Raw genomic sequence first — 24,494 nt, 5'->3', positions numbered from 1 at the left:
CTCCTACACAAGTCTAATAGACAAGCTTCACACTATAGTAATTAACTGGGAAATTGTTCTCATGCAATCTGAGTCTGAGCCCTCATGGACAGGTTTAGGCCATAGCAATTAATTAGATGATAAGTTCGAATATGGTTGAAAGGTTGATTTATGGTGGCTTAATATGAAGAAAAGTCATTATGGAAAGGAAGCAACTTGCTCTTTTTTGGGTCCTCATTATCCCCTTTCCATGTTCTTTTGGTCTGATTATTTCTTAGATTGTATTTGTGTCTTTTCTTCATGGAAGTTTTTTAAAAATGGGAAATCTTCCTGAAAACATTGTCAAAAATCATTTTTCCATCTCTAGCCTCTATGTCTTTGCATTCCTTCAAGATGCAGCTTCTACAGGAAGCATTTCCTTATCCACCCACAGCTAGTTTCCTCCCTCCAAAAGCACTCGGCATTTAACTGTTTTGTACATGTTAGTATTAATTCTCTTTATTTTTCTTTTTTATATACACATATGTACTTGTCTCTACAATTGGAACATTAAAAAGCAAGCTCCTTGAGGGCTGTTTCATTCTTTGTATCTGTGCTTCCAGTGTCTAATACAATGCGCGACACATAGGAGACACTTAATAAAAGCTTCTTGACTGATTGATAGACTTTCTAGATAATGTTCCCCTTGACAATGACCATTAGATTCAAAACTAAAGAAGAATCTTAGCTTCTAATTTACTACATGAATATTTTGCTTCAAATTCATAGTGAAAAAGTTGGGAATACCCCCAAATCAATTAGCTGATATACGGAATGAGCATTACAAATAAGAATTATAAAGGAGACATAACACAAATGAGAAAGAGAGGAAAGTGGGAGAATATATTAACAAGACCAACAAAGGATGGATAGGCAACGATAGGTTGTGATTTGTTTCACTGGAAGGGATACTACATTGATGAGATTTCAGATGCATTGGATAATTCTTAGCAACATTTTTTTTCTGTACTAGGAGGTGATTTTTCTAATCCTATTGGATTACATAGCTCTTTTTTTCTCTCAATGTGGACCAAACTGTTTAATGTAGATGACTGTATCTTTGACTATATAGGATTTAAGTATGTTATAAAAAGGGAAAGCACCTTTAGAAATTAGTGAGTTATAGCCAGTGGACAAAACAAAGTGATTAGATTTCATGTCCTGAGAATGAAAGCTGTCATTCAACTTTCAGGTTTTGTCCAAGTTACTTCTATCACTGAGATCTCCATCCATTTGAAGCCCTGCTTGATCCAATAGACCAGAGTCCTCTGTTTCTATATTTGACTTACTGATACTCCCTTCCTTGAACCTTGCTCTCAGGTGCTAGGTTTCTGTCCCAAATAGTATCTAGTTGGACTGATAGTTCTCCCTGAGTCAACAACTCAGTTCCCCAAGCAGATATCAGGTATAGTCAATTCAGTGAAACAACTCAAACAAAGCTGTCAGTTCTATAGCCTTCCACAGGTCTAGTCAGGGTCCAACCTTTATTATTCTTTTTGGATCTCACAAGCAAAAAAAAGTGAAAATCAGCACCTTCTATCTTAAATGAAACTTATCCTATGCCATAATATTTATTCCCCTAATTCTAACTTCAAGTTAAAATATCATTCTCTCTACAAAATAAGCATAAAATAAATGAAAATATGTTAGGATTTTAACAGCTGATTTTGTGCAAAAATATTCAATGGTATAAATACCATTTGTTAGAGATAAATACATTAGTTGTTGTTTTTCTAAATTATTCAGTGTGAAAAAAATAAATGACTACTGGAAAACACACCACGTATGGCTCAATAAGGAACCATGGAGACCAAGGCAGCATAAAATGAGTCAATCATTGGATGATAATCCAGTTAGTTTCACCAGTGCAGGCTTCTAGGCCACATGACTCAATTTCCAAGTTGAAAAAGTCCAGATTGAGGTTTCATTTAGTTATGTGAAAACAATGTCACATGTCTTCATCTGTAACAGAAAATTATATAATTGTTGAAAAATTCAAACAAACCCCAATTTCCCACATCATCTGGAGAGATGACAAGTCTGCTACCCATACCAGAGGACCATATTCTGGAGACCTGAACTCTTTCATCTTTAGAACTTTCACCTAGAGCCCACTGTTGTGGTTGGCCATTGCTCCATGTAGCCCACTATCTCAAGCTGGTATAAGCTATATTTCTCTGGACTTCCTACCTACATTCTATCTTACTGATAGTTTCACCATTCAGATCTGGAACCATAATCAAATCAGCTCTGTCAGTGTTCCTGGAAAGGGTTAGTCAAACTATTCCTCTTTGTTCCCACTCAAAATCCTGTAACTTTCCAAACCAAAGAGCTGCTCCCAGGCCACCATCCTCTATGTATGTGAATTTTCTCCCTAATGAAATGCAAATTCCATGAGGACAGGGCCTGTCTTTGCTTTGGCATTTGGTACTAATTAAGCACTAGGTTCAAATCTGACTCCTGACAATTCCTAGCTGTGTGAACCTGGGCAAGTCACTTAACCCCCATTGCCCAGCCTAGCCCACTCTTCTGCTTTAGAACCAATATACAGTATTGATTCTAAGATAGAACGTAAGAGTTTTTATAAATAAATAAACTAATTAATTAATTAAATTGTACTTTCATTTGTTGATTTCTGGTTTCAGATATCAATTATTTGCATTTACTTGTGGTTACTTTATTTGTTATTTTTCTTGAATTTTTAGTTATATGCCCAAATCATTGACCATGTACTTCCCTCTTTTGGAGATGAAAATGTTCAGATATAAATATTTCCCCCTAAAATTGGCTTTTGCTGCAAATCACAAATTTTGGTATGCATTATCATACCTATTTTCTTTCATAAAATTATATATTATTTTTATAATTTGTTCTTTCAACCACATGGACTTTAGCATTATATTTAGTTTCCCTTCAAGTCTGAAACTTCTCTTCAAATTATCCTTATTGTCATTTCTTTTTGCCTTGTGGTAGGCAAAGGATGTGTTTAATGCCTCAACTTTCCTTCAGCGAAGGAGATCCTAACACTAAATTGCTCCCCTTTTTGTCTTTCATTAATGTGTTTTTTCCCACAGGAATGTAAGTTCTTTGAAGGAAGAAACTGTTTTTATTTTTACTTGTATTCATATTTCTGGTGATTAGTATTCCTGACACACAGTAAGAACTTAATAAATTTTGCTGACTGAAAGACTGATTTATGAATATTTTCTATCCTTATACACAGGCAGTTTATGTAAAAGTTGTATGAAAAGGTAAGAAAAACTTCTTATTCATTAGTTGTCAGAGGTTTAACATGTAACTTTTCTAAAATTATTTTCACAATTTAAATTCTTTCTTTTTTATCTTTTGTTAAATTTATCTAAATCTGAAAGGGACACATCAAGGTCCACAACAATGATTACTTTGCTGTATATTTCTCCCAGTAGTTTAATTAGCTTTTCCTTTAGGTATTTAGATGCCATGCTATTTAATACATATGTATTTAATACTGATATTTCTTAATATGTGAAGCTTTTAAGCATTGGTTTAATGCTTATCTTTTCTTATTATGTCTATTTTTACAATTACTATGTCTGAGAACATTGCCACCACTGCCTTTGGGAAAAAATTATCAACTGAGTCCTGAAATCCTATTGTAGCTTCTTAACTCTGTGAATCTTTATGTTTCAAGTGTATTTAATATCAACAAGATAGTATTGGATTCTCCCTTCTAAAGCATTCTGGCACCTTTTCTTTTGTTACTTCATAACATAAATACTTATGACACATATTTTTGTTTTTCTTCTGTTGAATCTTGAATCTTATTATGTTTCCTCTCTGCCTTCCTTTTTTACAAGAAAAATGAAGTTTGTGAAAATAAAGAATAGAGATTCTTAGCAGAAGTTAACTACAATTTGAATTGTCTGATACTAATCCTTTTCTCTTCTTTTCTTCAGTGAACCCAGACTTCAATTGTTGGACCTTAAACTTTCCTTTCTCACTTCTTAATCCTTTATTTATAATCTGTACATAGGAGAAATATTGTTTGCCTGTGACTATTCCATCTCTAATTCTTCCTTCCCTCTTAAACTCTTCTTTTTTTCCTTTTTTCCTATTCCCATAGGACACTTGCAAGATTTTGTGTGTGTATGTGCACGTGTGTTAAATCTTCCTTCCCTCAAGTCAGGCAAGAGTGAGGTCCATGTGATATCTTAGTCCCTTGACCTTAGTGATATATCTATATGTCTATATATTCTCATATATTCATTTTCTCTTGACAAGTAGAAGAAATATTAAGTCATATCTCATTGTTATTTCTTCTCTACTATGTACTTTTCCCTTTCCTCTCCTTTATTGCCTTAAATAAACAATACAAAAAACCCATCTGGTTCCTAAATTTGTATTTCCGTGCTCCATCTTTAGCTCTTTAAGTCAGTAGCTTTCTGACAAGGAATGATCCTTTCTGCCTCCATTCCATTAGCATATAAGTGCTTGAGCATCATTTAGCTTCTCTACAGTGCTCAAATTTAGGTCTGTAAGTTTCTCTGGTGTTGTGCATCTTTGTTTCCATGATTTTATCTAGATTTGACCTGATTAAGAGTAATGTAGTGGGGGTGAGATGGGGGAGAGGAGAATTAGGCTGACCAGAGGCAGGCTGAACCTTTTAAAATACCTAATCCTGGCCTGGTATTTGGACGCCAGAATAGGTAGGGTGTCGCATTTGTCCCAAACCTCTTTTATTTCTACTCTGCACCTTCTGTACTGTTATTTCTCCCATAGAAGCTTTTCATTCAAGTTTCTAACCTAAGCTCCTAAGCTTCAACATTGTTTCATGGATATTCCTAGTAGCTCTGCACCTTTAGCCCATTTTCAACAATTTTTCCTCTCCTTAAATCACCTCTTACTCTACAAGTCAATTCTACAAAGAGGCTTCATTGGGATACAATGATACAAAGAAGATAATGGCTTCTTCTCTAAGCCTATGGCCAGAGAACAAACTGGGGCAAGCCCAGCCTAGATAAGATGGCTTCAAGCCCATCATCTCAGGATTAAAACCAGACTGCAAAACCAATTTAGTGGGATCTAGAAATCTATATTGCCCTACTGGGAAATAGGAGAGAAGGGGCATAAAAGAAAGAAGGGAAGGCAGATTGGGGGAGCTTGTGGTTAGAAGCAAAACACTTTTGAGGAACAATAGTGTGAAAGGAGAGAGAGAAAGATAAAGGGGGGAAATAGGATGGAATGAAATACAGAGTAATCGTTAACAGTGAAAAAAAAATTTACAGCAAGTTTATTTGATAAATGCCTAGTTTCTCAAATATATGGAGGACTGAGACAAATTTATAAAAACAGAAATCATTCCCCAATTGAAAAATTGATCAAAAGATATGAGATGACTCTCAGAAGAAGAAATCAAAGCTATCTATGATCATATAAAATCCTTTAAATCTCTATTGATTAGAAAAATCCAAATGAAACAACTCTGATGTACCATATCACACCTATCAGACTAACTAATAAAACAGGAAAGGAAAATGACAAATGTTGGAGAGGAAGTAAGAAAACTGGGACACTAAAGCACTGCTTGTGAAGTTATGAACAGATCCAACCATTCTGGAGAACAATTTGGAAATGCACCCAAAGAACCATAGAACTGTGCATACCCTTTGATTCAGTGACTCTACTATCCAAATAAATTTTTAAGAATGGAGAAGGACCTATATGTACAAAAATATTTATAGTAGCTCTTTCTGTGGTAACAAAAAATTGGAAATTGAGGGGATGCTCTTCAATTGAGTAATGGCTGAACCAGTGGCAGTATGTGATTGTGATAGAATACTACTCTGCTGTAAGAAATTATGAGTAGGATGCTTTCAGAAAACCTTGAAAAAACTTATATGAACTAATGCAAAGTGAAGTATGCAGAACCAGGAAACAGTGTAGACAGTAACCACAGTACTTTAGGATGAACTTCTATGAATGACAGCCATTCTTGGCAATACAAGGAATGTATTAATAAGACAATATTATATAATAATATAATAAGACAATAATAAGACAATTCCAAAGGATTTATGGAGAAAATACTCTGCACCTTCAAAGAAAGAACTGATGGAGTCTGAATGCAGATTGAGGCATAATTTTTTTTCTTTTCTTCAGCTTTCTTATTTTTATCTGTTTTTTTTTTCCACAATATGACTAATAAGGAAAGCTATAAGGCTTAGACAAATTGCTTCCCTTCTCAATGGAGAGCGAGACAGAGACAGAGAGACAGAGAGAGAATTTGGAACTTGAAAATTTTTATATAGATGTTTAAATTGCTTTTATATGTAATTAGGAAAATAAAATATTTTTTAAAGTTTATGAACCTAAAATAATTTTCAATTTAAAAAAGTTCTTGGAGCTGTGATTTAACAAAATCAAGCATACAGAATATGAACCAGCATTTTTGTCTTCTGAATTTGTCAAGTTTTACAAATATTTATTTCATCTGTCTATGACATCTGATATCTGCCTGTGATCACTAACAGAGACTACTTCCACTCCAAGATTTTGTTCATAGTCTCCTCTAGTTATTACTAGAAAAATACATCAACCTGCCTGGCTATTAGCCCTTCTGAATTTAGCTTAGCTGGATTTCAGGGCAAAAATAAACTGTCTCCAAGTCTTTCCAGCTCAGTAGTACCTGACTGATTTTGCATTCCATTGACCTAAACTTTGTAAACCCAGAGAGAAAGCATAGGAGTCGAATCAATAAAAGTCTTATATGTAAAATACATTGAAGTTTAAACTGCAATGTATCCGAAAAGATTTTTGCAATTATCAGAACTAAATCAAAGGACATACAGATGCACTTTCTAAAACATATCATGAGTTCCTACAGCGAGCTGGGGACAATCTAAGCACTAGGATTTGGCGAATAAGACTAATCAATTGCCCTGGAATTGTGTGCACCAATTAGGGTAAAATTTTGGTGGGGGTTTTGTTCACAGTAACTTTGCCAATAAAATACTTTCATAACATATCTCTCTTACAATTCTGCATGGCTCACAGAACACTTCAAATGAAATCCTTTAAAATACACAGACTTCAAGAGAAAAATGTAATGAAGTGTAGCTTTAGATTGGACAGAAAAGAGGAGCAGATTAAACAAGCAGCTACAGGCCTGTGAGAATGGGTTTAGGGGAGCTGGAAAGCAGTCTGTTGAGGGAGCTTTTGTTGTTGTCTACCAAGTATGGCAAAAAGCCAAGAAATGACATTATTGAAATATATCTCATGCTCAAAATTGGTAAAGACATATAGGCACCTGAATCATTTTCCCGGGAAACTTATTCAAAGAGTTTCATTGGTCCTCTTCAAAATGAAGGGCAAACAATGGATATAGGTAACAAAAACCACTGGAGATTGGAGCATTGCTAAAAGGAAAGAGAATTTTGTAAAATACTTTAAAATGACAATAGTGACAGCTAAAAGAAAATAGGACTATAGATGTGACAGCTAAAGTGAAAGATCCAAGTAGATGTCAACATCTCTTTTCAAGTACCAAAAGTGGTGTTATATAATGTGATTTTGAATTGTTTGAAGGCATGAGATCCACCTATAAATATTTACATATTTAACTTGCTTTATTACATTGACATTACATATTTGACTTGTTTTTTTCTTTCACATCTAAGACACCAGCAATACATGATTTTGTTCAGTGCTATAAAACACATGGCTCCTCCAGCTGTATTGCTACTGTCAATTCTCCTGAGTTAAATAAACAAAAATAAAAAATAACAGAGACAATGTTAATATATGGTTTTCTAAGTCAATGTATGGACCAGGGATTGTTGTAGAAGCTTTAGTCACCTCGTTTCTACTTAAGTTTGACAATACCATTGGTCTAGGTCATGGGATAGAGAAACATGTATTTGTTCTCACCTCTATTCAACCCAATGACTAAGAATATTTCATGAATGGGGAGAGAGAGAGATCCTGTGCCCTGCTTAATCTTGCCCAACCCTTCACTGCTCTGGTTTGCCTCTGTGCACTTGGAAAGATGCTGTTTTTACTTTTTTACTTTGTTTGGGGGTGGTGAGTGGAGAAGTATAGGAGCTTCTGGTAAAAACATTCCTTGGAGCAAGGCAAATCAGCAATTTATAATAGTAGAGAGTATTCTGGGGCTCTGAAAGGTTACATGATTTGCTCATAGTCACACAGTTACTATGGGTCAGAGGTATGATTCCCCGAGGTCAGCCCTCTATTAATTATAATATATGCTATCTTTTTTATGATAAAGAATGTTTAAGCTTTATTATATTCATTTACACTTGACTTAATGGAGGCTCAGGGACATTGAATGCCTCAACAAACACTCTCTAGCTTGTAATTCTTTAAGCTAGTCCTGAAAAATGTCTTCTGTATTCCACATTTGTACTCTATCTTTTAAGAGTAGCTGAAACATAATGTGGGAGAATACAGACTAATGGCCTTGGAACAGGGAGAATATGGGATTTGAGTGCCATTTCTGACACTTAACAGCTATGTGACTTCAGGAAAATAAATTTCTCTGTCCTTCAGTTTCTCATTTGTAAGAGAGATCTATATTAGTTACCTCAAGGATTATTATTAGAATTAAATGAAATTGTGTATATACAGTTACAGAAATATCAGTAATTATAAATTAAATTATTACATCAATATCTTCAAAAACAATAACTTTCTTAAAATTCAAGGGAACATAAAGCATATAGGAGGTGTACTTTTCTTGCAAATTGCCTGAGCTAGACCATAAATGTGGGTTCTGACTACTTGCTTTTCTTTCCAGTCCCACCACTTACTACTTCTGTGAACTCCTGAGCCCTGGTTTTCTTTATCTTTAAAAAAGGAAATGATAAAACTTGGGATTGCTCACTTTATTTTGTAAGTCTTGAAAAAATTATTCATAAATACACAAAACTGCTATATCTTTAATTTCTGAAATAATAAAGTAACAAAAATGTTTTCTCTTTCCCCATTCATCAAGTACAATTTCTTTGGAAATGTTAGTTGTTTTACATAGTTGGTTTATAAGATAAATGTATCATTCTTCTCTTACACAGAAAATTTGAAGATACAATTTTCTTGCTCTATCTCTGGTTGATCTCAGAGATCACTGCACAGTGCTATTGAGGGATTCAAGTTGGATAAAGACCATATATCCTGGGAACTCTAAAATTGGCCATTACTGATACTGATGTTATTTCCACTCTCGAAGAATTAAGGTTTGTCACTATTAATGATTTTAAAAGGAAGTTCATAAGCTCATAGGAGTTAGAGGTAGAAAGTATGTTATCTAGTCTAATGAGAATGATATTGGTTTCTTACCAGTAATTAATAGAGAATCTGGAATATAGTGAATGCTTAATACATGATCTTTCAATTCATTCATGCATTTCATTAATTCATCCCAAGAATTGCCTACCAGTTTCAGATTCAATTCATAACCCCAGGTACTTATTAAATCCATGTTCACTAGCCTACCCTCCAACTGACAGTTGAGCACTTCCTCAGCTGCTAATCTTGTTCTCTATGATCTGGCAAGTCATACCATCACTTGATGATGTAAGTGTCTAGTTATTGCATCATCAGTGGAATAAATATAAAAGACCATAAAGGAACTATTTTGTAGGTGAGAACACCTCAACCTCAAATACTTTAAATTATAGACATTAAAATGATTCAGAACACTCAAAATTCTATGTGATTTTATCACATATTTGGTATAAATTATTAATATTTAATGACATTAATGTAATGCCTATTCCATATGATGACTGATTGAAGGCACTCAGAATATTTAAACCTGGAGAAGAGATGACTTGGAAAAGCCATAATATTTGTTTTTAGCATCAAAAGGCTAGCCTGAATAAAAATGAGTAGATTTAATTCTGCTTAGCTCTGTCTGATACAACTAGGATCAATGAAGGAAGTTGTGAAATGACAAATTTAGCCTTGATAAGAAGAAAAAAGAGTTGTCTGAGCCTTATAGCTAATCAAAACTGAATCAGGCTACCTTGGAAGACAGTAAATTTTCTTTCACTAGAAATCTGCAGTTAGACGCTGGATAACTAAAGGTTGGGAATAGTATAGAAAGGTTTCTAATTTAGGTACAGATTGGCCTCAGTGGTTAAATGAGGCCCTTTCCAACTCTGACATTCTCTAATTTCATGATATATAATACTAATAAAAGAATGGTATTTTAAAAAATAAAGAAGAGGAAGCTAATCTAAAAATAGAGAAGAGCAATTCTGGAAAAAAAAAACATGTTCAATCTAGTGCTTGGTTCTACAGATAAAGGCTAGGATTGAACCATAACCTTATTCAGTAGCAGTTACCAGAAGCAGAAATATAGAAGGAACCCTCCCTCCCCTAATATTATGTCACCAAGCCAGTGCAGACAATCTAGAATTAAAACTAATTTTGTTTTAAAATTAAGGAGATGTGGAAATTTATGCATTGGGGCTCTTCTCCCCTTCCCCTGTACAAATTAGATGAATGAAATGAGTTGAGGAAGTATAAAAACACCATCTTTAAAGAAAACCAACCCAATTGCAATTGAAAGTCACTATCAACTAATGACACAATCAACTAACTATTCAGTATCTAATCTAGAAGTATTTGGTAGATTGGGAACAAGCAGAATAATCACATACATGTTCTTAAGTCACACTTGAAACAAACCAAGGGGAGGAAAGATGTATTTGACAAAGAGCATGGGCTGAAAGATTCCAAACATTCTCTTTTCCCATAATTGTTTGCCAGTGATAGGCCTTGATGGACCTAAGCTCCCTTTCCCCGCCTTTCCCATCAGCCCCTTCTTCTCCTGCACCTGTTGAAACTGAAAAACAAAGACAGTGGTTACACCTGATAGAATACTATTACTTCCCATGCCATGACCTGAAAAATTCATGATGGATTGATAATCTTAACTATAGTGTCTGTACCATTCTAAGAACTAAACAATCATGGGAACCAACTGCCCCCTTCCCAAAACAGCCAGTGAGACAAGTCCCAGATTACCTAATGACTGTACCCCTAACTTTCCTCAACCCATAAAAAGCTATGTTTCCCCCTACCCCAATGAGACCCTTTGCTAGTTCTCTTGGCTTTGGGTCTCCCCCTTGTCTTTGCTGTGCATAACAAACTTTTCTGAATCACTTTACTCTGTCACATATTGCCTCTTGTGTCAGAGTCCTGTCAGCCAGTACTGACAACCAGGCTTTAGATAAACGTGTAAAATCACACCATATTACTGCTCATTGTCATTGCTCCACATTCTAGGCAGTGAAGATTAAGTTGAAAACAAAATGAAAAGTGTCATTAGCCCAACAGTTGCCGCTCTCACTTATTGGTTCCATGCCTAAATCTCACCAATGGTTCCACTATGGTTTGGATTATGTCTCTAAATACTAATGGTATCATCTGTAAAGGAGTCATGTATCAAATGGTCAATGGGGAGGGAGAAAATGAGGGAAGTCTGATTTTCTCTGGCTTCAAGAAAGAGCCTGCCAGACCAGCACATATAAGCCATTGCTCTGGTCCTCTGAGCCTTACCTGGCTATTTGTTCTCATACTCTACATTTCTGTTTTTAGTGCTGGCTTTGTATAAGGCATTGTCTCAGGTATTAAGAAACAAAAACAAAAGTAAAATCATCCCTGCCCTCAAAGGGCTTACACTCTGGGCAAGGGCACAGACATCTGAGGAGATCAGAGAAAAATTTCAAAGGAAGTGATAGTCCATTTAAGCTTTTAGGGGAAACAAAGATGCTGCATGATCCTAGGTTAAAGGGGTAACAATAGCATGAGGAGGAGAGGAAGTCAAGAGTAGAGGATAGTGTGTAGTTCAACTCAAGGCTATAAGAGAAGCAGGAGCAATGAAGAGGGAGAAACAGGGACTGAAAATTGTAGTGATGATGAAATTAGGTCTAGAAGGAATGAATCAGACTGAGAGAAAGAAGGAAAAGGGATTGTGATTAGAGAGGATTTTAAAAATTAATGAATATTATTAGTTTTTAAACAGTCTACATTTTCCTCTGTATCCCTCCCCATCTATATCTAAGAGAGTCATCTTATATAACAAATAATGATTTTAAAAGAAAAAAGAAGAGAAAAACATCAAAACCAATCAATATATTCTTTAAAATCTGAAAATATATATTCTACATCCACAGATCTCAAATTTTTTCAGGGGAGTGGGGGGAATGTATCTGGATAAGGGGGTTCCTGAATGCAAAATCCAGGTAGCACAATTATGGGTGCAGTGCACTTGGTAACTGGCTCTTAATAAATGTTAATTGATTGATGAAGAATGACCATCTCTGTGAGTAGCTAAGAGAATGTAAAACAGTAAGTATATGGGAGTTGAGAAGGTTGATCATCTAGGAGGCTTGAGTTAACCTACATGACTCCCATATACTACTCTGGAAATAGCAAAGAACAAATGGTCTGTTGTCTGCACACCAATGTTGACCTCCAGGGCTAATTTCGCTTAAATACTTTTTCCTTAGAGGCCTCTAGAAGTTAGAAGTCCCCAAAGTTTATCTTCAGTGTGTAAGCCCATATATACTCCTACTTCCTATACTCCTACAACTATTGTTACCAGTACCAGAATTTTCCAGTGAGCAGGTCAGTCAGTGTTGATTTGCAAAATCTTCATTAAACATGAATATGTTTTTCCTTTGGAAATCAACAATTAGGAAAAAAAGACTTAATCACTAAAAAGGACTGACATAAAAATAACTAGCTTAAATTGACCATCTTTCTCTAATTAGGACATTTGTTGATGATTTTTAAAATGGTGATATTAGATGTCACAGTAAATTTAATAGCTCTTTTTAGCAGAAGAACTCATGTACAGTAAACAGAAAACTGTACCAGTATTCGTAGAATCATAAAGAAGGTAAGAGCTGGAAGGCATCTTGGGTTCTAATGTCACCTCTTGCTATTTGACCTTGATGTCAGACCTGATCTATTTTTTTTTTAATGAGATCAGCCAAAACGAGTAATTTGGCCATGCCCATGGCAATGTACTACAGTGAGAAGAGCATTTGCTCTGTCATATGTGTGACCTGAGAAGTGACTTGATCTCTTTGGGCCTTAGCTTCTTTACCTGGAAAAAGAGGGGTTGCAAAAGATATCATCTAGTTGTTACAGGAGATGAAGTGTAGGACCTGGAATCAGGAAGACCTGAGTTCAAATCTTGCCTAAAAGACTTACTAGCTATATGACCCTGGATAAATCACTTAACCTATTATGGCAACAATGATAGCCTCAACCAACTGAGGACCAAAGGAGGTAATATCTGTCAAGAACCTGGTTAACCTTAAAGCACCATAGAAATGCCAGCTATTTGGTGACTTCAAGGTCCCTTCTAACTTGAAAACTATGCACTTATATGAAAATAGAAAATATTAAACAGTAATGTACTAATGAAATGCAATTACTATGCCAGGAAGGCATATGGCCACCCCAAAGCTGGGAGATGCCTTTTTGGTGTACTTACCTGGAAGTTAGCAAAGGCAGGCATTATATTTAGGGGCATTGGAGAGACTGAGAATAGAGCATATGGGAATCTGTTTTCTTCCCCAAATGACTGTTTGTCTAGGGGTGATAATCTCCAGGTGGTTACAGACACACACACACACACACACACACACACGCACACACACACACACACATTCTTCCTCCCCCTTCTGGGAAGGATGTCTCTTTTCTATCAACCTCTCTGTTGGTCGGTCACCTGGGAACCAACAGTGAGGCTGAAAAGGTTCACTTCTTTCAAGTTGTCATATTTAAAAGGTCACTTTGACTGGTGACCAATTCACTTGCTGTGCGGAGAAAGAATGTACAGCATATAAATGACTTTGGAGTTTGGAAATAGGCTTTAAATCAGAGTTTTCCTACTAGTAGACCAACTGTCTGACAGGGCTAATGAACTTGATATATCTATGTTGAGAATTGGAGTTGCCTTTCTCTTCTATCAGAGGGATGGCAGGACTAATGAGCTTGCTATAAACAGGTTATAATCAAACCTGTCAAATTATCACTTGAAAAATTTAACAATAATTTGTGGCATTGCCCTCTGTCATTTACACTATTGATTTCCTGACATTTTTTTCTAATTTACTGATATGAGAATGAAGCATCACAATCTTGGTTATGAAGCTATGACAGAAAAATGAAAGTTTCTTTTTATAATTTTGCATGGATCTTTCATCTATCAGCCATTTTTCTACATTGATAAGATGATAACAATTCCCCTACATACTAATAAATATCCCACTTGCTCAAAGATGCACATTTTAATATAATTTGAGTTTGTACTAACAAGTTCTAAGAAACTTTAAAATTATTTCTTTAGTTCTATGAAGCTCTTGATCCTTTAATGTCTGCAAAGTTTAAGTTATATAACTTTTCTGAGGAAAAGTTGGTTAATTGCTTCTGTAAAAAAAATTAAAGTATCTTTACATCCAGAGACAGCTGCTAAATTGCTAGTAATTACTATGCTTTATTCACTTGTATTTTGAACTTAACCTTAGGTTCTCTGTTATGGCTAGACTCCAAATGGATACTGATCTCATCTCTACATCACAGCTCAGTAAGAAATTCAGGAGTATAGACCAGCTATGGGAGTTTGTGAAGGCTTTGAAAGCCAGCTCCATCCCATAGGGCAACATTGGCAAAGTATTGGCATGTATGCCCAGCCATTACAGCATTGCTGCGCTGCTCCCCCTCTTCCCAGCATCAGAGGACATTTCTGCATGCCCCACCCTTCTATCTGGCCACTCAGAGCAAGCACTTTCTCCCTCCACTCTCTGGGGGTAATGTAGGGGGCTCACAGGCAAGTTGAAATTGCAGTTTGGGCACACAAACTTGAAAACCTTTGCCAATGCTGCCATAGGGGATATATTCATCTAGGAATGAGAATACTTGTATTCCCTAACTTGGAAAGGCATTATTATAATAAAAATAGAAAATACTTAAAAGTATCATAATCCTAAAAATATATATATATATATCAATCAGTGATACATCATTATTATTACTATAATTATTCTCCTTGGGTGAAAGTAATCTCTTCTTCTCCAAATTTGTCACAGCACTTTGCCTGGGCAAAAGGATCTCAGGCATCAAGGAAATATTCAATTATGTTCAATAAACTGTATTAAAGCAGAGATATAGGCAGATAAATTTCATGCCTCACTGATGGATTTCGAAAAATATTAGTCATTTCCTGACACGTTTTCTCTCCCTGCTGAATCTTCCTTTGGAGTAAAGAAAACAATTCAACAAAAATAACCATGTGGTGGCCATGGTGGATAGAATATGCAATCTTCTTCTTCTGTAGTGCTTCACTTTCAAAGATATACTAGAGGCAGCTTATACTGGCTCATGGGACATGAAAAATTATCAATATGACTATTTATACATCAGAAATTGACAAATGCTATAAATTAGGGCTTAAGATATTATTTCATTGAATGTCTAGACTAAATTAATGGATAAGATATCTCTAATTAAGATTAAATTTAGGAATATGTCATTTTTTTTCAGAGAGGCATCTACTAAACATTTATTCTACCTTCCTAATAAAAGGAAGGCACACCATTTTATATCTTTTTTCCTGGATAAAGATTATTCATTGCATTTAATCTTGGCTCAGCTGTCTCACATTAGTTTAGTAGGATATATCTTCGAAATACTTTCAACAAGAGTGAAAATGAAAATAACTGTCTTTCTGACTAGCTCCCAGTCTATCAGAAAATTCAACAGACTTTTGGGTTAAGATGGCTGGAGTATAGAAGCAAGGTTCTTCCTCTCCTTACCACCAAATGATATAAAGTTCCTCAAAAAGACAAAAAAAAATCAGATGAACAAAGGGACTCAGCCTTGAAGGTAGGTGGAACTTGGGCATTTCCACGCTATAAGGAGGTTAAATAACTCCCACAAAAACATAAGCTGATCAACCCTCCCCCACTCCACCTATAGTCCAGAGTCAGAGCCAGTGTGGCAGAATAAGAGCAAGAATGGGACAGTCTCTAGGTTCTTGGGAGCTGCCTGAGAACACCAATGACTTACCCCTGAGAGCAGCTAGACATGGGACCCCAGGAGGCTGAGGAACGTGGACATTGGGCACAGAGATAGAGCAGAGAAGGACAGCACATAGCAGAAGTCAAAGAGACTCTAAAAATAGCCTCAGGGCAAAAACCACTCCATAGCTCCATACACAGAGAGACTGCCCTCCTCACTCAGACTTCTGGCAAGGAAGGGAAGGAAAAACCAACAAAGCAATGGCCAGAAACACCCAGAAAATACAATCTTCAACCACCAAAAAGAACAAGAGAAAGGCATGGACCCTGGATAATTTTTATGGAGAAAAAAATTCAGACTTCAGAGGAAACAGAAGAGGATAAGAAACAAGTAAACACATCCAAACCTTCCCCCCAAATGGAAATTGGTCACAATCTCATGAGGATCTTAAATTTGAGATGATGAACCAAATGAGAAAGATAGAAGAAACTTGGCAGGGAAAATGGGAAATATTTAAAAAAAGAAAATAACCATGTAAAAGACAGAAACTCCCACTTAGAAAAAGAAGCCCAGGAATCAAATTAAATGATAAGCAAATTGAAGACCAGAAATGACCTTCTGGAAGCCATGAAAAGCAGGATAGATCAAACCTAAAAGCAAAATTAAAAAATCATAGTTGAAAACCAGTCTTTAAAGACCAGAATTTGGGCAGGTAGAAGCTAATGATCTCACAAGACAGTAAGAATTAATAAATCAAAGTCAAAAGACTGACAAAACAGAAGGAAACATGGAATGTCTCACTGAGAAGATGGTTGACTTAGAAAACAGGTACAGGAGAAACAATTTGAGAATAATTGGGATACCTGAAAACCTGAAAATAAACAGACACATTGACAACATACTACAAGAAATTATCTAAGAAAGCTGCCCTGATGTTCTTCAAGAAGAAAGCAAACTAGACATCAAAAGAGTACATAGATCACCCTAAATTAAATCCTCAAAAGACAACTCCCAGGTATGTAATTGACAAATTCAAGAGCTTCCAAGTTAAGGAGAAAATATTACAAGAAACCAGAAAGACACAATACAGATATCAAGGAGCACCAATCAGGATTACACAGAATCTTGCAGACTCCACACTAAAGGACCAAAAGGCATGGAATATGATATTCATAAAGGCAAGAGAATTAGGTGTACAACCAAGGGTCACCTACCCATCAAAATTGACTATATATTTCCTGGGGAAAGTATGGACATTTAACAAAATAGATTTCCAAATATTTGTAAAGAAAAGACCACAACTGAATGGAAAGTTTGATATCCAAACATAGAAATCAAGAGAAACATGAAAAGGTAAATAAGAGAGGGGAAAGAAAAAAAAATATTTTTTTTTTCTTTAAGGGATTCAATAATGTCAAATTGTTTATATTCCTATTTGTAACTCTAAAAATTATATTCACTATTATAGTAGTTAGAAAAATTATTCATAAATAGAAGTTAGGGTACTAAGTGGTTTAAAATGACATGCAAAAAAGAAAAGGGGGGAAATAGAAGATGGCATAAAGAGAAACTTAAAGGAATAAGAAAAATAGGATAATGTATATCACACAAAGAAGTTCATGGGAGTGGGAGGGGAAGAATACTATTATAAGGAGAGCAAGAGAGTGCTAATAGGCAACACTCAAACCTTACTCTCAGGATAATCAATTCTGAGAGGAAAGAGAATTTAGATGCATTGGGGTATCAAATTCTGTCTTACCCTACAGGGAAGCTGAGAGGGAAAAACTGAAGGAGGGGGAGTGGGGCAGGGAGTATAAAAGGGAGGGAAAGAGAAAGGAGAGGGAATTTAATAGATCCTAAAAAATAAGAGGGGAATAAAAATGGAGGGTCTGAAAGGGGAAGTAATATAAGGGTGGGAATTAGGCAGACTGATTAAAAACAAACCACTGGTATAGAAGGAAATAGAGAAAGAAGGAAGGCCAGGACTAGAAGAGGAAATAAAAATGTTGGGGAATACACAGGTGGTAGTCATAATTCTGAATGTGAATGGGATGAACTCACCCATAAAATGGAAGCAAATAACCATTATTTAACATTGTACTAGAAATATTAGCAGTAGCAATTAGAGATGAAAAATAAACTGAAGGTATTAAAATAGGTAATGAGGAAACCAAGCTATCACTCTTTTAAGATGATATGATGGTCTACTTAATGAATTGTAGAGAATCAACTAAAAAGCGAGTAGAAATAATCAACAACTTTAGCAATGTTGCAGGATACAAAATAAACCCACACAAATCATCAGCATTTCTATATACTTCCAACTCATCCATGTGAACTGGAATGACCTCCAGGAATTGATGCAGAGTGAAAGGAGCAGAACCAGGAGAACCTTATACACAGAATTGGATACACTGTGGCACAATCAAACATAATAGATTTCTCTACTAGCAGCAATGCAATGATCCAAGACATTTCTAAAGGACTTATGAGAAAGAACACTATTCACATCCAAAGAAAGAACTGTGGGAGTAGAAACACAGAAGGAAAAACAACTGCTTGATCACATGGGTCAATGGGGATATGATTGGGGATGTAGACTCTAAACAATCACTCTAGTGCAAATATCAATAATATAGAAATGGGTCTTGATCAATGACACATTGACCAGTGGAATTGTGCATTGGCTATGGGAGGAGGTTGGGAGGAGGGGAAGGAAAGAACATGAAAAAATTTTCTTAATCAATAAAATTTAATTTACTTTAAAAAAAGAAAATTCAACTAACCTCAACAATCTATTTCCCCAAATTTTAACATTACAATATAGCTTATACCTTTTTGATTCCCTCTTCCCACCCAGAAAATATGTATGGATATAATACTATCAGAAGTTGTATGTCCTGCAACCAAATAAATATACACCACAATATTTAGAAGAGATGTGGGCAGTTAAATTCTGCTGTTTTCCTTCATGCTTCCCACTCTAAAAGCTCCAAAAAACCCCAAAGCTAATGGCCAGACTAACTTACTCTCCTTAGAATAGTACATGAAAGAGATAGCATCTCTTTGGAAGCAATATTGTCATGTAATGTCACAGAATCATAGATAACAATAGATTCCAAAATGTTCCTTACATTATAATTAGTGTAATCTCTAGTTTTCCAGGGAGTTTCTTGTAAGGTCTTTAACTTCTAATAGACATGAATGGATTCATTATTCATTTTGGAGGGATAAAGCCCTTTCACATAACTATCCATTAATATTACATACAACTGACCATATTCCACTTCCAATATCCCCCCTTCCTGCCCAATACACATGTGCTTCTAGAAAACAAATATCTTATTCATTAGTGGGTGTGGCGTTTCTTGATCAATATCAGTGGAAAAGAGTACAATTTACCAATTGCAGTTTTTCCTGTTGCCACTACTACCAGAAACCATGAAGAGAATTGGAAATTATAACTTTTTGGCTTCTAAAAGTTACTGTATGTTTCAACTCACCAAGAGGTTTCTCAGATTACCACAGTTAAAATCTTGCAATATTATAAAAGGAAAACAAACTGCCAATTTCAATTATTGAGGCCCAGAGTCAACCTCTCTGGTAATCTTCATCTTGCCATGTCATTTATTTTTCATGCATTTAGAAGGCAGCCTAAGGGATTCCTGGTGAAATTCCATCCAATGCTATGATGGCCTAGTTAAATACTAAACTAATATTCCCTTTTTCTTTTTCTATCACACTGTAAGTCAGATAAAATCCTTTGCAACTGCTAATTTTAATGTAAATGAGGTATACAAAGACAAAGATAATAGATTTTTAAGGGCAACATTCTGACCCAATGAGGCACAAATTGCAATGTCTTAATCACTCCATCATTACCATATATATGACCCATCTAGAGGAAGGCATTTTTTATTTTCTTAGGTCATCTGCATCTAAATGGCTACATTATGAAGGAAACACTAGCACCACAAGGTTCTCCCTTAGTGAGTAGAGATGTTTCTGCCTTTTTAGTTCCATCTACTCAATGTCATTGCACAATAAGAAATCGAAGGGCACCAAAGTAGGAGGCCAAGAAGCAGCATTACTTTGGGTTACTACAGGACCATGGACAAGAACAGAGAATTCTGGGAAAGGCCTTAGAATACATTGGTCAAAGCCAAAGCACTGGCAAATAACTGAGTTGGAAGAACAGAGATACCATATTGGAGTCCCACAAACCACTATATCAAGCAAGTGCAAGTCAATATTAGCAACCGAGATTCAAAGCAGGGACATGGTGTGCTAGATCCCAGCTACCCAAAGGTTGGGAGAAAAGAAGGTACTTTTCCATGAAGTTACAAGCAGGAGTCCCAAGAACAAGTAGACAATAAAAGATCTAGATCTAAATAAAAGTCTTCTTTGTGACCAAGTAGGCAGCTGAACTGTGTCTAGCAATATTTGTGAAAACCTGGAGTTCTAGATCTACAAAACCAGAAAGGACATTTATAGATCAAAAGTTTTATAATGGCAAAAAATGGGGCACAAATCATTTCACCCAAATGCAATTTAATTTGATAGATGTTCTTTGTAATTCTTTAAACTAATTATACCTAAAAATGGAATTTGCCTTATGTGCAGCAAGTAGGGGGCGGGGGGGAGCAATAACCTAACTTCATTCTACCATTCCCTCCAGATGTGCAGAGGTGAACCTTAATGATCATTTCATTTTCTTCTTCCCAGAATTCTCTTCTCCAGTCACAAATACAGAACCATGGCATGTTGGAATTAGAATGGGTCTCAGAAGCTTCAAAATTTGGCTCATACCTTCTACAGTATCCCAGGCCGGTTATCATTCAGCTTCTGCTTAAAGATTTCCAGCATTGGGAAGGACACTCCTTCATGGTCTAGCATATTTCCATTACTGACAGCTCTAATTGTGAGGAAGATTTTCTTTACACTGAATCCAAATTAATCTTGATATAGCTTCCACCCATCTCCAATGGGGTTGGAATAAGAAGTCTAAACAATCTTCTATAGCCTTTTAAATACTTGAAGACATCTGTTCAACCCTCAGCCTTCTCTTGTACAACTTAAACCACCCCACTTCCCTCGAATAATCTTCCTAAGACACTGCATGGTCTCCAGGTTCTTCACTCTCCTGCTCATCCTCCTCAGGATGCTATTATTTTATTTTTTAAACCCTTACCTTCTGTCTTAGAATCAATACTAAATATTGGTACTAAGGCAAAAGCAGTAAGATCTAGGCAATTAGGATTAAGTGATTTGCCCAGACTCACATAGCAAGGAAGTGCCTAAGGTCATATTTGAATCCAGGACCTCCCACCTCTATGCTTGGCTCTGGATCCACTGAGTCACCTAGCTATCCCTGATGCTATCATTTTAGAAGGACTGGCTTTTAAACTTAAAGGCTGACAGAGGACTATACATATGTTATCTCACTGAATGCTCACAAAAAAACAATGAGGTAAATACAGATGGGGAAACAAAGGGGGCCAATTCTTCCTAGAGCGTGTTGTCAAGAATAAGTACAACACTGTCTAAATGGAATAACTAGGTCACACACAGTACAGCAGTACTTTTTCTTGTGTTCTTGATACCCTAACCCTCAGCAGGTATTCTAAGAGTACATGTGCTCTTCTCCTTGCCATGTGATATAATTGATTTGTATGAAGCTTGTTGTCCATTTAGAACTCCAGATTTCTTTATCTGAATACTCTACATTCTAAGTAGGGATTCATGCAGTGGCACCATATGGAGAGAGAGAAGGTAGTCATTCTAGCATTTTTGACAGTTCAACCAACAATGTAAATTTAGGGAGGATCTTGGAGCAAAGGTTGTCCTCTTTATTGATTTATATCACACATTCAGCTCTCTTTCCTTTTCTTCTCTCTTTGCTATATCACTTTCTCTTCTCTTACCTAATGTTCCTTCTATCCTACCTATGCCCCTCAGTGCCATTGCTTAGACTTACAGATGGTCATCAGAATTAATGAGAGTGCTAAGCCCAGTAGTTTCAAACCTCTCAATAATTTGTCTCATAAAAGATTCACTCAAGATAGGGGAAAAACAAATGTACTGGCTAAGTATCATTTCTGTTATCAGCAATTCTACTACTAACATAAGACAATTACAGAACAGAATTCAGATTGCTACAGCTCACTTCCATCCTTCACTAGGTACCCTAATTCATTTTAATACTGATTTCAGAAATATCCCAAGTGAATGGATCCAGAAATTGTATGTAACCATCTATGTACATTTCTATTTAGGAGCCAGAGTCTCCCTTGGGTTCGATTTGTTAAATGAAAGTCACTTTCAGGAGACATTAACTCAGTCATTCCACTGTGTGGTTGAGGACAGAAGAGACCTTGTTTTGGTAGGATTCAATCCTTAAGCCCCCATTAGTTTCACTAATGATAGCTAGGTGGTTCAGAGGAGAGAGAACTTGGCCTGAAATTAGGAAGACCTGAGTTCAAATCCAGTTTCAGATACTTATGACCCTGGGAAAGTCACAACCTCTGTTGGCCTCAGTTTCCTAAACTAGAAAATGGGGAATATAATATCACCTATTTCCCAAGGTTGTTATGAGGATCAAATGAGAAGAAATCTCTCAAGTGCATGGTGCATGGCATATAATGAGAATTTAATAAATGTATGTTCTCTTCCCTTCCTTTAGTGTTTAAATCTTATAGTTAGAATGGATTATTCCCATCCACAGATAAGCATCCAGTACTGTGCAATACATTTTGCATCTACTCTTTCTTCTCATCTCATTAATTGTAAGCCTTACTTAGAACCTCAAGTCATTTCAACAAGATGTTTATAGTAGCCTCCTATCTCATCTTCATAATACTAATCTCCACTTCCATCTGTGCTTCAGACTGTATCAAAAGTCATCTTCATCACATACCACTCTGAGCTCATCAGCCTACTCAAAGACTTTCAAGGGTCCACCACTGAATCTGGTATCCAAAGACAGTCTGCCTTCAACCTTTGGGGTCTTCTCTTCATATTTCTTCCCTTAATGATCTCAACTTTCTGGCCAGTCTGAGGCACCCTCCATCATCCTCCAAGCTAGTCCTTTCTGTCTTGGTGTTCTTGTTCAATATCCCTCCATTCCCAGAGAAAGGAATCCAGAGAGAGTTTCCTGTTCATCACCTCTATCAGCAGCTGTTCATGACTTGGTCATCAGATTGGAAAGAAATTCAACCCTCAGCTTTAAAGTCCATAATCTCACAACTTCAAATAGCAATGCACCAGAGATATGCAATTATTAAAACTGTAGCAAGATGGAAAATTAGTTAATTGTAAAGCTTCTGTAACCATAACCTTAACACGAGCTGACTGCAGAACCCTGCTCCCCAAAATAGGGTGGAAACCTCCTGATGGAATTCAAGATGAGTTGAATTCCATCATATCCCCCAGTAGCAACATCCTATCTTCATCTCTCATTCTCATCCTTTAATGGGAGAGGGAAAAGCAGCACATTGAGCAAGCCTTCTGGGAAAGAATTAGCAGTGTATGTTGAAGCCAATCTCATAGTTTAGGGAAGGGAATGGAAACAAACCTAACTGGTGCCAATGCTAATCTTAAAGCCACCAAACAAATAGGTCAGTAGGTAGAGAGACCTGCCCTACTTAGCTCTGGCTGCGTAGAAAGTTGTTCTGGACACTGTTCTTGGGGCAGGGAGAAATGAGGGAAGGCACTTGTGAGCCAGAACTAATTTACCAGGAAAGAGAGGACTAGAAGGCCACCTGGGAAAGCAGAGAAGTGGAACTCACCAGCAGGAAGGAAAAAATAGAGATCGATAAAGAAAGAAGGGAAAATGTGTATAAAGACCTAGAAATGACACTATCAAGGTGGTTACCTTGACACACTAATCTCATGGGTTGGGGGTAGAGTTTAGGTTTTTTACCTTTCCTAGACAACTTTCTTAGATAATGTAACTGAGTTTTCTTCTCTGTTGATCTTTGTGACTAAAGGAAATTTGTCTCTGATTTGAGAAGTGCTTGATCTTATTACAGAATTTAAAATCACTTTACATATCCTGCATCAGCAAAAGGAACAATCTTGACAACCTCACCCTCCTCTAGAGGATAAGAAAAGGATTCTTGTTTCAGTTTTGTAGAGCTTCACCAACATTTGACACTGAAACTGGAGTTGAGAGCTAAAGAAATCTCCATATTCCACTTCCAGCAAGTTACTCCAGGGTCAAGTACCACTTTTGTTTAGTATCCAATCAAAACCACAGCTCATAAGCCTTCAAAGGTATATCTTTGATTAGGTCAAGTATTTAGTAAAAAAAGCATTTATTAAACACGATGTGCCAAGCAATGTACTAAGTTCTAAAGATACATAGAATGGCAAGTGCATTTCCTGACCTCAAGAAACACGCACTCAGCCAGGGGCAAAATATTCATTATTATACACATCCC

The sequence above is a fragment of the Monodelphis domestica genome, chromosome X, assembly GCF_027887165.1.
Source record: "Monodelphis domestica isolate mMonDom1 chromosome X, mMonDom1.pri, whole genome shotgun sequence".
In the NCBI taxonomy this organism is placed as follows: domain Eukaryota; kingdom Metazoa; phylum Chordata; class Mammalia; order Didelphimorphia; family Didelphidae; genus Monodelphis; species Monodelphis domestica.
The sequence above is the reverse complement of the archived record's forward strand: the minus strand, read 5'-3'. Positions refer to the sequence as shown.